The sequence below is a fragment of the Lagenorhynchus albirostris genome, chromosome 9 (assembly GCF_949774975.1).
Source record: "Lagenorhynchus albirostris chromosome 9, mLagAlb1.1, whole genome shotgun sequence".
Classification (NCBI taxonomy): Eukaryota; Metazoa; Chordata; class Mammalia; order Artiodactyla; family Delphinidae; genus Lagenorhynchus; species Lagenorhynchus albirostris.
Genome location: NC_083103.1, coordinates 34,834,273 through 34,848,545, shown reverse-complemented (window position 1 = coordinate 34,848,545; position 14,273 = coordinate 34,834,273). Strand labels below are relative to the sequence as shown.

The 14,273-nt window shown below is 38.4% G+C and overlaps 1 protein-coding gene across 2 annotated transcripts in view; it reads left to right on the top strand.

Annotated features, from left to right (window-relative positions):
* The window catches only part of NELL1 (neural EGFL like 1), an 859,251-nt gene that overhangs the window by 659,282 nt on the left and 185,696 nt on the right, over positions 1–14,273 (top strand). The window lies entirely within an intron of this gene.

The following is a 14,273-nucleotide window of genomic DNA, read 5'->3' as shown; positions in this document are numbered from 1 at the left end:
AGTATTGGTAAGATTCCATTATGTACAGCTTTCTACTTGCAGTAAATGTAGTGTTTACACTGGGCACTATTTAGTGAAATCTAGCTCTTTTATTAATTGGAGAAGTCCTCCTACCTGTGTGTAAATGAAATCGACATTCAGTGCCAAAGTGGCAGTGTATGTATCAGTGCAAACAAGAGGTTTATGCCATGTGAAACTGAGTATTTCATTGTATTTTCCCATGAGCTTCATTAGGTTAAAATCACTGTGTTATGTGTTTCTGAGTCTGGAATGTCACACTGGACACTTCTCATAGTAGAGCATAGCACGATGGCAATATGGTGCTATAGTCCTTATCCCTATTATTAGATGAGGGGGAGTATGTTTTCATCTAATGCCAAAGATCTAAGCAAAGCTCTTGCTTCCTTGCCTTCATGTTAAAGGTTTCTGAATTTAAATAATATATATATATATATATATATATATATATATTTTTTTTTTTTTTTTTTTTTTTTTTTTTTTTTGCGGTACGCGGGCCTCCCACCGCTGTGGCCTCTCCCGTTGCGGAGCACACGCTCCGGACGCGCAGGCTCAGCGGCCATGGCTCACGGGCCCAGCCGCTCCGCGGCATGTGGGATCCTCCCGAACCCATGTCCCCTGTATCGGCAGGCGGACTCTCAGCCACTGCTCCACCAGGGAAGCCCTAAATAATAAATTTTTTAAATGAGCCTGTTTATTATACCCCAACTCGTTTGACATATTACATTGCGCTGCCTGTGTATTTATAAGGCAGCCTGATCCTTTTAAGAACATGTCAAAATTTAACTACATAAATTATTCAACAAGGAAATCAACAATGAGCATCATTGTTTCCATATTTTGTGATATTATCAACAAATCAGGTCACATTTATTAAATAATAATTACTTGGTTTGTCTTTAAAAAAAAGACATATAGAGCCAAGTTCCGCCTCCGAGCAGCATGAGAGAATTATCACATGGAACTGAAGGATTCTTGTCAAAAGCAAAGTAACTTAGCACACATAACCATATTGCAGTGCATTTGATTTTAATTCGGTTTTCTAAAATGAAAAAAAAAAAATCTAAAGGTTTCTCAGTATTTCCTCCAAAACTGCTATGTTTCCCTAAAATTAGAATACAGGAATTAATGGAGACAGAATGGTGATGATGGTAATGCTGATGGTGAGGGATTCTGATATTACTAATGATATACCATTTATCATGTACTAATTATGCATGAGACCTTTTAAATGATCATTTTAATATTAAGAACAAACAAAAGAGATAGATATTATTACGCTCATTTTATAGATGGCAGACTAAAGCTTGGGTAGATTAAGTAACTTAAGCAATGCTACAGAGCCCGTATTAGAACTGAGAATAAAACTCAACTTGTATTCCACAAACTACATTTTAAACCCTTGCATGTGTTTCAAAGGGATAATGATGAACTTCCTGTAAAATCTGGGCTCCTGGTGAATCAGAATATCTGGGGGAGGGTCCATGAGCCTGCACTTTCACCAAGCACCTCGGGTTGCTTGTTATAAACCAGTCATTTTTATATTGTCATAGTGATATTTAACCAGAGTATCTACTGTAAAGTTCTTATTCTTTTTGCATCATAAAGCATTGGAGGAGAGCACTGATCTTAGACCAGGGCCTGAGTCGGTGGCAGCCCAGGAAGAATCAGTTATGGTTTCTGATGGCTTGCTGATTTGACCTCTCTCCTTTGCTCTGCTCAATAAGTGGCTGATTGAATCGGTGCTTACATTCTGGTCCATAACGTGGAACAGGAAAAAGCGAGATAAAGGAGAAAATCAAGACCAGAGGCAAAAGTAAGACAGACATTGGCAGGTCATTGGTTCCTAGATAAATATTAAAGTTGAGATTGAGAATTACTTACTCTTGAAAACTTATACAGTTGCTATAAGGTAAAAAAAAAAAAAAAAGAATAAAATAAGGTTTCTCTGTATGTGATGTTGTCCTCCATTTGTAGCAAAACGATTCCATTTAATATTGGCCAATATTCTAGTTCTATGAGATTTTTTTATGGATAGCGTAAAGTACATGTTTTTCCAATCACTTGTGTGCAAGGGATCTAGGTGAATTATAGGACAAATACTAAAAACCTGTTCCATATCTTGTCAGAATTATTTTGTGGTGCTCACTGTCCGCAATAAACATTAAATAATTCCACTTGACATTGAATAGTGATGCTAGATACCTTGAGACACAAGGTGCAAAGGGGAAATACAAATGCATTGTGAATGTCTAATGGCATGGTTACATTAAATGTCATATTTGGTTTGTTTTAATTTTAGGGCTAATTAAATGGTCCCATTTGAGCTATATAGAATCCACTTACACTTAGTTTTAAAAATGTTTCTTTTGCCCCCGCCCCCCGCCCCCCGTCCCCCGTCCCCCGTCCCCCGTCCCCCGTTACTGGTTTTATTCATTGCTTGTGATAGCCTTTCAGAATTCAAGTATATTCAGCTAAATCACTGAAAAAGAAAATGCCTATCTGAAACATAATGAAGTTGAAAATTCCACTCACGTTTGATGTGTAACACAGAGATGAACAACTCTGCATTTATTTTATATTGATAAGATTTTAGTAAATGTACACTTTTCATAACCCCACTCAAGATAAGCAAACATTTTACCTCCCTTGGTTTCTGGACAACGTATTACGTTGGCTCTTCTCTTACCCTTTGTTCCTTCTCTGTGCCCTTAGCTTTGATTTGGTTTCACATCTAACATGGAGATGTGTAAAGAGAGAGATGAGTGAAGAGCCAGTAAGAAGAGTAGTTGTGTTACTCTTAGGATAGAAAAGGTCCGCCAGTGAAATCTCTTTGTAATCCTAGAGAGCTAAAAGGATATCATGCCACACTGACGTAAAGGAGCCAAATACAAAACAAAATGAAACAATACGATTCGTCCTAGAGACTTTTCAAATATAAAATCAAAGAGTTACACTAAATCCAGAGGTATGTTACTTACCATAAAATAGCATAGGATCATCCTCTAAGAAGTGAATGTTTTCTACTTAGCATTAAGCAAATTTGCAAGCAACAAGTAGAGATTAAATATAAGGTAGCAAGCTTGTCTAATGAAGGGTTTCTTAACCTTGACACTATTGACATTTTGGACAGATAATTCTTCATTGCAGAGGGCTGTCCTGTGCACTGTAGGATATTTGCAGCATTTTAAGCAGGCTTTTAAAAATTTATATATCTATATGTCTAATATTAAAATATAAAATATTTATATAAATATTTATATTTCTAAATATAAATATAAGCATTTTTTAGGAGACAGAAAATCATTTTTAAAGCATCTCTTCAGGAGTTCTAGAAGTACTTTGGGTTTATTGTAATTAGAAAATTCTTTTTTTTGCTAAAGTATAGTTGACTTAACAATATTATATTAGCTTCAGGTGTGCAACCTAGTAGTTTGACATATTTATAGACTATACTCCATACAAAGTTATTATAAAATATTGACTATATTCCCTGTGTTGTACATTATGTTTTTGTAACTTATTTATTTTATATCTAGTGGTTTGTACCTCTAAACCCCCTTCACCTGTCTTGCCCCTCCCCCAGCCCTCTCCCCTTGGGGAACCACTAGTTTGTTCTCTGTACCTGTGAGTCTGTTTCTATTTCTGGGTAATCAATAAATAGCAAAAAAGTTGAACAGTATTGTGCATTCACAGTATAATTTCTAGTTATTTTTTTCTATTTTGCTTATCCGAAATTTCTAATTTTTCTACAATAAATATAAATTATATTTGTAATAAGAAATGATTTTTTAAAAGCTTAACATAAAGAGAATTTAAAATTCATGAAAAGAACTTCATTTTTCTCAATGACTGGGGGCCTTTTAACCTTTCCTAAAGGGAAACGACTTTTTGCAGGATAATTTATTCTCTTTTTTTCCCTGTGCTTCAAGACGTTGTAGATATATAGGCAGAGGGTAGTAGTTTACCCTGAGTATATTGTCCATCCACCAAGTAAAAAGAATGGTCAGAAGAAAGAACTTGTCTATTTTTCCAAATTTTAAATCTTGCCCCAATTTTGATGGAGCTCTACCAGTGTTCTATTTGCTACTGCTCTGCTCACCTCTGTCATGGAGAAAATTTTTGTACGAGTCTTTACAAGGGTGGATAGTAGCTCCATTATCTAAGTGGAGAAGAGGATATTTCCTTGCCAGGTATAACAGGACTCTGGGGAGGGCATTTGGGAGGAGAATTAGTGCAAATTCACAGCAGTTAGGAGAGTTATTTAACTTTTCTTAGCACGAGCGTTCTCAGGCTGTCTGACACATGGCGCATGCTCAGTAAATAGCAGCTTCTGTTATTAATGTTGCTGCTATTGTTGTGTAGCTAACAGGTGCCCAGGAAAGAGTAAGCAGGATTTTTGTGGCATCATACAAAAGGGAAGTACTAGGAGTTGAGTTTTCTCTGAGTTGCCCATCCAGTTGAACCCACCAAAAAAGGAGAGATGCAGATCCTCTTAAAAATTTCATTGAAGTCAGATGAGTATAAATTTGTTTGAGGAACTATTCCTCGCACTGGGTCTTTCCAGAAATAGAGAATGGCAGAGGATAGGCATTGCGCCGGAGAATGGGAGGAGCCCAAACCCACCAGCACTGAGATCATTCATGTTTAAAGCAGCTCAGCCTTGGGTTCAGCTGCTGAACCTATAGTATCTCGTTCCCCTCCTCTTCTCAATTCCACCCGCTCAACTTTATTTTTTTCAGCCGTGATGGAGAAATGGAACTAAAGATCTGACACACTTCTCAGTGGCCCCAAAATGGAGTTGTCACTGAACTCTCAGACCTCTTTGGAGCAATTTCAAAACCCTGTCCATGGTCCTGCCAGGCTCACCATTTTGCCAGGTTTCAGACATCTGGAAAAATACCTGAAACCATTTTTCATTCTCATCTCCTTGGTACAGAGCAAGTTTTCAAGTCATCTCAATATAATTGTAGGGAGCTATGCCTTCTGTTCACAAACAGCGATTTGGACTATAAAGATGCAGCCTGGGGTAGTGTAAAGACTTCTAGACGGAAGGACAGAGGCCTGTGTTCTGCTACTCGATCTGACATGAATTACGTAGCCTCTGTGAAGTGAAACTTCCGCCCACTACCCATGGATTATGAGTCCCAACCTTTTGCATTTGTTATTTCTTGTGAGGCAACTAGTCCCACCCTAGGGAACATATATGAGGATGTGTATAAGTGTTACTCAGCCAGTCAGTAGTGGAGTTGTGGTTCTAACCCATGCATGACTGAATCCAAATTTTACACACTTTCCAATAACCTGTTGCCTCTAGCTCGTATTACCTGTGTTCAAGGGCAATTAAATCTAACAGATTATATGCAAGGCTAAATACCTTATGTTCTTCTGTGAGTAATAAACCGTACTCTCCTACTTGATGATGGGCATTGATTTATATATTCCTTTCAACATCTTTGTTGCACCTAAGGTGAGAAGAGAATAAACAAAATAGGAGTAAGAACACACCCTCTGACGTCACTCTAGGTCAGTCTCGGTTGGGTTCCACTGTTTACCAGAATCGATGAGATTAGATCAGATATACATAATGTTTCTAAGCTTCAGTTCACCACTAAAAAAGGGCTATCAGTATTACTTATTGCATATTATTATTGTGAGGTTATATGAAATAGTCTGTTTAAGGCATTTGGTAGAGTCCCTGCCGCAGTCTGAGAAGTCTGCACTGAGGAGATGTGGACACTTTCTCTTTTCCTCTTTCAGTATCGTATTTTAAAATTCATAGGTGTCAGGAATCTTATCCTGGGTGAGATAATCTCGTGGGAAAGAGGATAAGGTCTCACGTAACCAGTACAGTGGGTTTCTAGTGTTGAGGCCCTCTGGACGAGGGATGCGCAGTTGCTGGTTCTTCCTTGGTGAGGTGTTTTGGTAAGGGCCTTTGATCACGAATTACTTCCAAACGAAGTTCCCTTGACATGACAATCCTTTGATCTTCTGTAGCTCTGAGCTTGTGAAAGGCCACTTCTCTGTTGTGGCTCCTTTGCTCTGCAAGATTAACATAAGATTAGGGTGACGCTCTGATGCTCTTCTGTAGGATTCCAATAAAGCAGACACTTTTCCCCTCCTTCAGTCCAAGCGCAGCCCTCTCTTAATGTGGTCTTTTTTTTTTTTCCTCTGCTATGTGACCGAGGCAGTGCCAGACCCAGGCATTAACTTTTAGGCTCTTAGGGTACAAGTCAAATATAATTTGCTTTGTCCCTAACCATCCAGGGGACATTTCTAGATATGCTCGAAGACTGTCACCCTGGGATGAGTTGAGGGAGGATGTTCTTCCCCCTCTTTCCTGCAAAAAGAAAAGAAAGGGTGACCTGGAACTGGAAGCATGCCAGATCTCTCTCTCTAACCAAGTTCTCACTTTTGGCCTCATCACCATCCCTTGCTAAATTTCTAGGTCTTTGTTTACAGAGCCGGAAGGTGGTTAATGGTTAATGTAAGAAGATGGTTAATGGTTAATGGAGGCATTGCTGATTTTTGAAAGTATTATAAAGGTAGTCTAGCATACAGCTTTGAAACATAGCATTATTATGTATCAGAACTCTAACATAGGAAAAGTCCAGTTTTAATATCCTATTATGTTTGAATTCAACAAATATTTGGTAAATGAATAAATGAGCATACACAAGGACCCTAAATTTCACATGGTCCAGTCTTTTCATTTCATAGATCACAAGTTGTAATGGCTCCAGTTGAAATCTAATTTAAAAGACACCAAAGTAAAAATGTATTATACTGGGGATGGAGGAGAGAAAGGCCATTAATAAGAATGCCATTAATAAGAATAGTATAGTATAGAAATTTTGTGTATTTCCAGTAGCTTTCTCAGCACACTTTCCAGAAGCAAAGTAAAGGGCACCAATCTTTTTAATGGATTGGCATTCCTCATCAAATACATGAAAGCTATTAGGGATTACCTAGTCTAGTTAGTAATGCAGAAAATAATTCCTGACTATTTAGATGACAAACGGTTCTTCCTCCCCCGCCCAGGCAAGCTCGTACTATTGAACTGTGAAAGTCAGGAGTTTGGTTCATAGGCTCATTTTTAATCCTCTGCCCTGGGAAATACAAACACCCTTGTAACTTGAAGCACAATGGCTGAACAGAAAGGAAATCCAGGCTTCTGTAAAAATAGGACCGACTGGAGCCCAGAAATTACAAATGTTCCCTGGTAACTAGTATCCAAGAATTCTTTCGATCCAAGTATATTTAATGCACTGTAGATCATGTGGAAAAAGCCTAATTGAAGCCAATAGCTTGGCCGAAAAAGAATGTAAACTCTTGCAATTCGCATCACTCTCTCCTAATAGGATCCACTGATTAGAAAAGGTAAGTTGCCCGAAGATGTTCGCTTGGGTCCAAAATATGATGAATCAAATAGCAATATCTATGCATTCATTTTGGTGATGGTTGAAAAGATAAGAAGTTTCAGGCTTGGTGGGCTAATGTGGTTTTAAGGCATTCTCCAGTTTAATAGAGACCTTGAAGTTATCTGTGGGAGGCAACAATTTTAGCCAAGAAGATTGAGTCCATAAGGGGAGATTCTGGAAGATTATTTTATTAATCTTGCTAAGAAAACCTTTCAGTACCTCCTCAGTGCTTACAACATAAAGTCCATCTTCCATAGCGTGATATCTAATGACCTCCCTGATTGGACCTCTGCCTACCTCTCCAGCTTTATCTCCTCCTTCTCCTCCACATACATCTTAAATCCCAGCCCATTCTAAACTACTCTGGTCACTGAAATGCACCTTATTTTTTCAAATCTCGGAGCTTTTGCCTGTAATGTTCTCTCTGCCTGTAACACACATACAGGCTTACATGTTGATCGCCAATATCTGATATTAATTAAAATACAAACGTACCTCGGAGATACTGCAGGTTCAGTTCCCGACCACTGCAATGAAGTGATAATCACGATAAAGCAAGTCACACAAATTTTTTGGTTTTTTGCGTATAGAAGTTATGTTTACACTATACTGTAGTCTTTTAAGTATGCAGTAGGATTATGTCTCAATAAAACACTGTACGTACCTTAATTAAAAAATACTTATTACTCAAAAATGCTATCATCTGAGCCTTCAGTGAGTTGTAGTAGTAACATCAAAAATCACTGCATTAGCACATTATAAATCAACTATACTTCAATTAAAAAAAAATTAAAGGAAAAAAAATCACTGATCGCAGATCACTGTAACAAATGTAACGGTAATGAAACAGTTTGAAATATTGTGAGAATTACCAAAATGTGGCACAGAGACAGGAAGTGAGCAAATGCTGTTGGAAGAAAGGTCCCGCTAGACTTGCTTGGCACAAGGTTGCCACAAACCCTCAATTTGTAAAGAACACAATGTCTTCCAAGCACAATAAAGCAAAGCACAATATAACAAGGTGTGCCTATAATGGAAAAGATTGGTTATTGAGGGTCTCTAATTATCTAGAATCCTCATGATCTGCTCCCTCTCAAAATATTCCTCCCACCGTCTTCCCCATTCCAGTTGATGATGAAATCTACCCTTTCCCATTCTCTGGATCAAGACCTTGAAATTGTCTTTGACTTCCTTCTTTTGCACAGCACATCCAAATCCTTGCTCTGCCTTTAAGATATATTTGGAACCCAAACATTGTATAATCTCCACCACTACCACTCCTGTGCATGACATCATCATCTTTAATCTAGGTTATGGCCAAAGCTTCCTAACTCATCTCCCATCCACTGTTGTACAGCTATCATCTCTTCTTAGCATGGTAGTCAAGGGGACATTGCTAAAAAATAGGTGAGATGGAGACACTGCTCTGCTCCAAACCCTCCATGGCTCTCCATTTTCACTCAATAAAAGTCAAAGTCGTTACAGTGGTCAAGACTCTTCATGCTCTGAGCCCCACTCCCTATTCCTTCTCTGTCCTCACTGTTCACTGTGCTCCCCCTCACTTGAATACCTTGTTTTCCAGTCATGTTTTCCTTACTGTTTGGTTGCTTGGAATGTTCTTCCCCCAGATATTTTCATGGTCAGCTCCCTCATGTCATTTAGGTTTCTGCTCAGGTGTTACCTCCTCAGGAAGACCTTCACCCCTAACTAAAATAACATATCTCTTCCTGCTTGTCACTCTTTTATGGTCATCAGAGCCCGTATCACTCTCTGATATGATAATGTTGTTTTGTCTGGTCCAACTGCCCAGCCAGAATATAAACTCCATGAGGGCAAGAGTTGTTTTATCTTATTGTCACTGTGTTTCCAGGGACCAGGGCAACACCTGGCACATAGCAGCTGCCCAAAACATTTGTTGAATAAATAGATTCTTTAATAAGAATCTCTTTAAGTTTTTGTGTTAGTCTCCAAAGCCATGATACTGTCATCATGACATATCTTGGGAAGAATGAGAAAATTATTGTTGTCAATCACACACTTTCATCCCTGGTATTTTTAGATCATATGTAATCAGAGTTATCCTTGATGTTTTCTTCTCCCTCACATTCCCATTCGATCAGTCACCACAATCTATTTTTTCTCCATCCTACTGCCTAGTCTAAACCACTGTCATTTGGGTTTTGCTTGGAATGATAGCAAAAGGCAAATCTCCAGGTCCCAAGTCCTGCTCTTTCCTCACACAAAAAACGGTTCTTTCTGCTGAATTGCAGCCAACATAATCCCTATAAAATGCAAATGCAATCAAATCATTTTCCTGCTAAAAAACCTGAAATGGTTTCCAGTGCCCTTAGAGTGCCCTCCAACCTGGACTCTCTCTGAGTCCCTTCCCCATTTCAAGTTATAATCAATAACTTGAATTTTTCCCAAACTGAACTTTTTTACATTTTCTCAAAGCAATGATCTTCTTTCCTTTTTTTTTTTTTAACATCTTTATTGGAGTATAATTGGTTTACAATGTTGTGTTCGTTTCTGCTTTATAACAAAGTGAATCAGCTATACATATATCCCCATATCTCTTCCCTCTTGCGTCTCCCTCCCTCCCACCCTCCCTATCTCACCCCTCTAGGTGGTCACAAAGCACTGAGCTGATCTCCCTGTGCTATACAGCCGAAGCAATGATCTTCTTACTGCAGGTCTCCGCCCAGGGTATTTGCTCTACCTGGAACTCTTTGCTTCTCTTTCCTCACCTTCCTTCTTCCTCCCACCGTATCCAGCCCCCATCTTCCCTTGTTACCTTACTTAGATTTTAACTTAAGCTTTTCTTCAAAAATATTTTTCAGACTTCCTAGTTAACGGTAAGTCCCTTCCTGTGTGCTCGGTATCAACTTGGTTTTCCCTTTCATAAAATGGATTACATTTAATAGCATGTTTACTAATTTTCTCTCCCCTTTCTTCCTACCACCATCCCTGTAGCATAGCCAGCATATATGTTTAACTTCTCTTGCCCCACGCAAAAAAAAACCCTATAAAACATTAACTTGATTCAGCAACTATTAACCCACAGTGTCTCCAAACCAAAATGGCCTATGTCCTAACCACTTTTCTTCCATCCCTTTCCTGGTCCTATTCTTCCCACTTCAAGGTGTTAATGACAAAGAATATAAATTAGATCATATGGGATCTGTATAACATGTTTCTGGATGAAAGAAGCATTAGCATCTATGAAGAAAACATTAATAGACATAAACTAGATGGTTCATTTCAGGAGGAGAAGCAAGTCCTTCCTTCCTCCCATAGACAAGCCCCAGCCTGTCTTAACATACCCCTGGCCCAGGTAAGCCTGCCCAGATATGGCCCCTCCCTGGTTCTTAAATTGGCACGTAGTCCTGTTTGGATTGGACCACTTGATTAGAAAAGTCAAAGAACTGCGAACTGCACTTTTAAGCCCTTTTTGATTTACTGTCAGCAAGTTATTATGGCGCTCTTCTTTCAATAAATGATCTCAAATACCCAATAGCAAGCTTTAACTTTTCCAGCTACTTGGTCTCCAGTTATGTGGAAATACCATGGTCACTTACGCATTCCCCACTAACTCCATGGATTAGCATTTTAGACATGCTTACATTTTTTTCTCTACATATTTTTCTCAGTGTCTCTTGCAGTAGTTATACTTCTCCAATCTCTAAGATTTCAGTCAGAATGATGAACGCACTGTTTAACCTATATAGCTATTATTTAATGCTTAGGCTGGACCTTAATTGAGGCTAGAACTTGTGCTGAGTGCTTGACCTATATTATAGTATGTTATTTAACACACTATACTATAACCCAGAAGTTTGGCACTGATTAGCACCCTCCAAACCTGTATTGCTTGTCTAATTTCATTATATAATTCTGTACTGTTCCCACTTGCCATTTTTCAAGCATATAAGCATATCTCAGGCTCTTTGCACCTGGTGTTTTTTCTTTCTGGAATGTTCTTTCTCCATATATCTCGGTGGCTCATTTCTTTACCTCCTTCAGGTCTCTACTCAACTGTCAGTCTCAGTGAGGCCTTTCCTACCACTTTATTAAAATTGCAACCCTAAATCTTGCCCCAATCAATATCACCTCCATTCTCTGATTTCTTTCTTTTTTCTCTTTGCACTCATCACCATTTATGACACTGAATATGTCATTAATCTATCTTGCTTATTCTTTCTTCTCCCACGGGAAGGTTGACCACCATGATGGCAGAGATTGTTGTCGGTGTTTGCTGCTATAGCCCAGCTCTTAGAATAGTGCCTGGCATTTAGTATACATGCAAGAAATTGTGAATCATTGATGATTATTGTCATTTATCGAGTAAATTGGGATTAAGAACTGTAAAGTAATATGACCACGATTATAGGGCTAGGAAGTGTCAGAAGTAATTTGAACAGTTCTTTGTGCTTCAAAGCTCTGGGTTTTAAACACTGTCCTTTGCTGCCCTTCTCCAAAAGGCAAGGCTGATTACCTTTAACAATTGTCAGAGCTCATCTCTTGTGTGTTGTTTTTCTCAGTTAAACTCTGAATTCTGAGCGTGCCACTGTGATTCCTTTATATACCATCGACACTGTGGTGATGGTCTGAGAGACTAACTTTCCTCGTTATACTTTAGTTGATACCCTCTTCCTTAGAATGGAACTAGTGTAATAGAAGTATTTCATGTGGTATAGATCTTTACAGTCTCCACTGCATGTTTCCAGGAACTGTATCATCTCTCTTTTCATCTCATAACAATTCCATGGAGGATGTATTATCATCATTCTGGTTTTACAGATGAGGAAACTCAGGCTAAGAGATTAAAGAAACTGCTCAAGGCTAAGAAGGGGGACAGCTGGGACTTGAATTCTTGTGTGGTGATTTAAAATTCCATGCTCTTTAAATTTTTGTTCATTATTATGTCATGCCACCTGCCTCCCTCCTACAGGAGTCTTCACGTCTCTTAGCTCCAATTCATTATCATGTAGGCTGAATTTGGAAGTGCCAGAAGAATGCCATTGTCATGCCTTTTACTCATAGGGCCTTCCTGAATTAGGACAGTGGGGCACAGCGTAACCTTTTGAGATGAACTGCCTCAACCACTCACCGTGTGGCGTTGACCAAGTTATATAACTTCTCAGGCGTGCAAGTCACAGGAACTGGAGAAAGTCTAATGAGTAAATAGTAGATGATGATAAACTGGTAGATTGTAAAGAATCACAGTGCAGAGACTGTCATTTGTAGTTTCTGTATTTGAGAGCTGTGTTATCAATTGTAGCTGATATTTATATAGCTCTTTATAGTCACAGACTCTTTCAAAGATACTTTGTTTTTAGAACACCCCAATAAAGCATTGTGAAGTAAGCTTCATGTCCATCTTACAGACAAAGAAACATATTCATAGAGATTAAAATGGCTTTTCTACATTCATCCAGTTAGTCAGCCTTGAGCTGGTATTCTAATATGGGTCTTTTAGTTCCACCATTCCAGACTTTGAACTTGAAGTAGAATAAAGGCAATGTGAACCTCCCAGTGTTGATGCCACTCCAACAGAGATTAATGCCTAAATATTGTTCTTAAAAAACCCTGAACATGTTAGGGCATGACTTAACACATCCTCAGAGTAGTGACATTTTAAAAATCAGAAGGAGACAAGATGTCTGAACAGATGTTTGCAGGTAAGCAGTGTACCAACAATTTGGAAGTTTCTGGAGAGATCTGAAGTCTGTTATATACATATCTACAGATCTTTCCCTGCTCTAACACCCTCAGTTTTTTTCTCAAGGAAAACTTATTTTAATGTAAATACATTTTCGTTAAGTGAACCATCTTGCTTATAATTTAGTAGTAGTTAGCACTCAAGTGCTGGGCATCTGAGCAGAAACTATTTTCCTATTCTTCAGTCTATTAATATACCTGTAGTCAATATTTTTGAGGTGACTATGTACCAGGCACTATTACAAGTACTTAAATGGATTATAGGATAAATACTATTATTATCCTCATTCAATGGGCGAGGGAACTGAGGCTTGAACAGCTGTTAGGTTGGAGATCAGAATTTGCTTCTGCCGTTTCTATTGTTCCAGCTGTCTGTATCATTGAAGGTATTCCTGGAAAATAAGTTCTGTAATTACTTATTTAAATCACTCTCCCTTTCTCTCCTCAGTTTCTGCAATAATTAGCGGAGATGTTATCTAATAAAACCCTTGATTGGTAAATGTCACATTCATCCCCTTTTGTTTAAGGGTGATCTCAAGACTTGAAATAATCCTAAGAGTGCAGGAAGAGGGAAAAGCAGGAGATCTGGAAAACTCACAAAAAACTTAATAAACATTTATTGAAATATAATCTGTAGATAGAGAAGCACACAAAAGATAAGTATATCACTCAATGAATTTTTAAGAACTAAAGACATCTTTGAAATCAGGAACAAGACTGAAAAATAGAACCTTAACTGCATCCCAGAAGCACCCCTTCCTGTCCTCTTCCAAGACCCCACCAAGAGGAACTACTGCCCTGACTTATAGCACTGTAGAAGAGTTTTGCCTGTTTTTGAAAGTCATTACAAATGGAGTCAAATTGTAAGTCCTCTTTTGTGTCTGACTTCTTTTGCTCAACAATAGATTTGTGAGGTTTATCCATTCTGTTGCTTATAGTCGCAGTTATTTAATTCTCATTGTGGAATAGCATTTCATCTTGTGAATATGCCAAATGTATTTATCCATTCTATGGTTGGACCTTTGAATTGTTTCCACTTTTGCTTATTTTGCCAGACTAAAATCCTTGTATATGGCTTTGGGTTACCATGTGCAAGTATTTCCATATATCTAT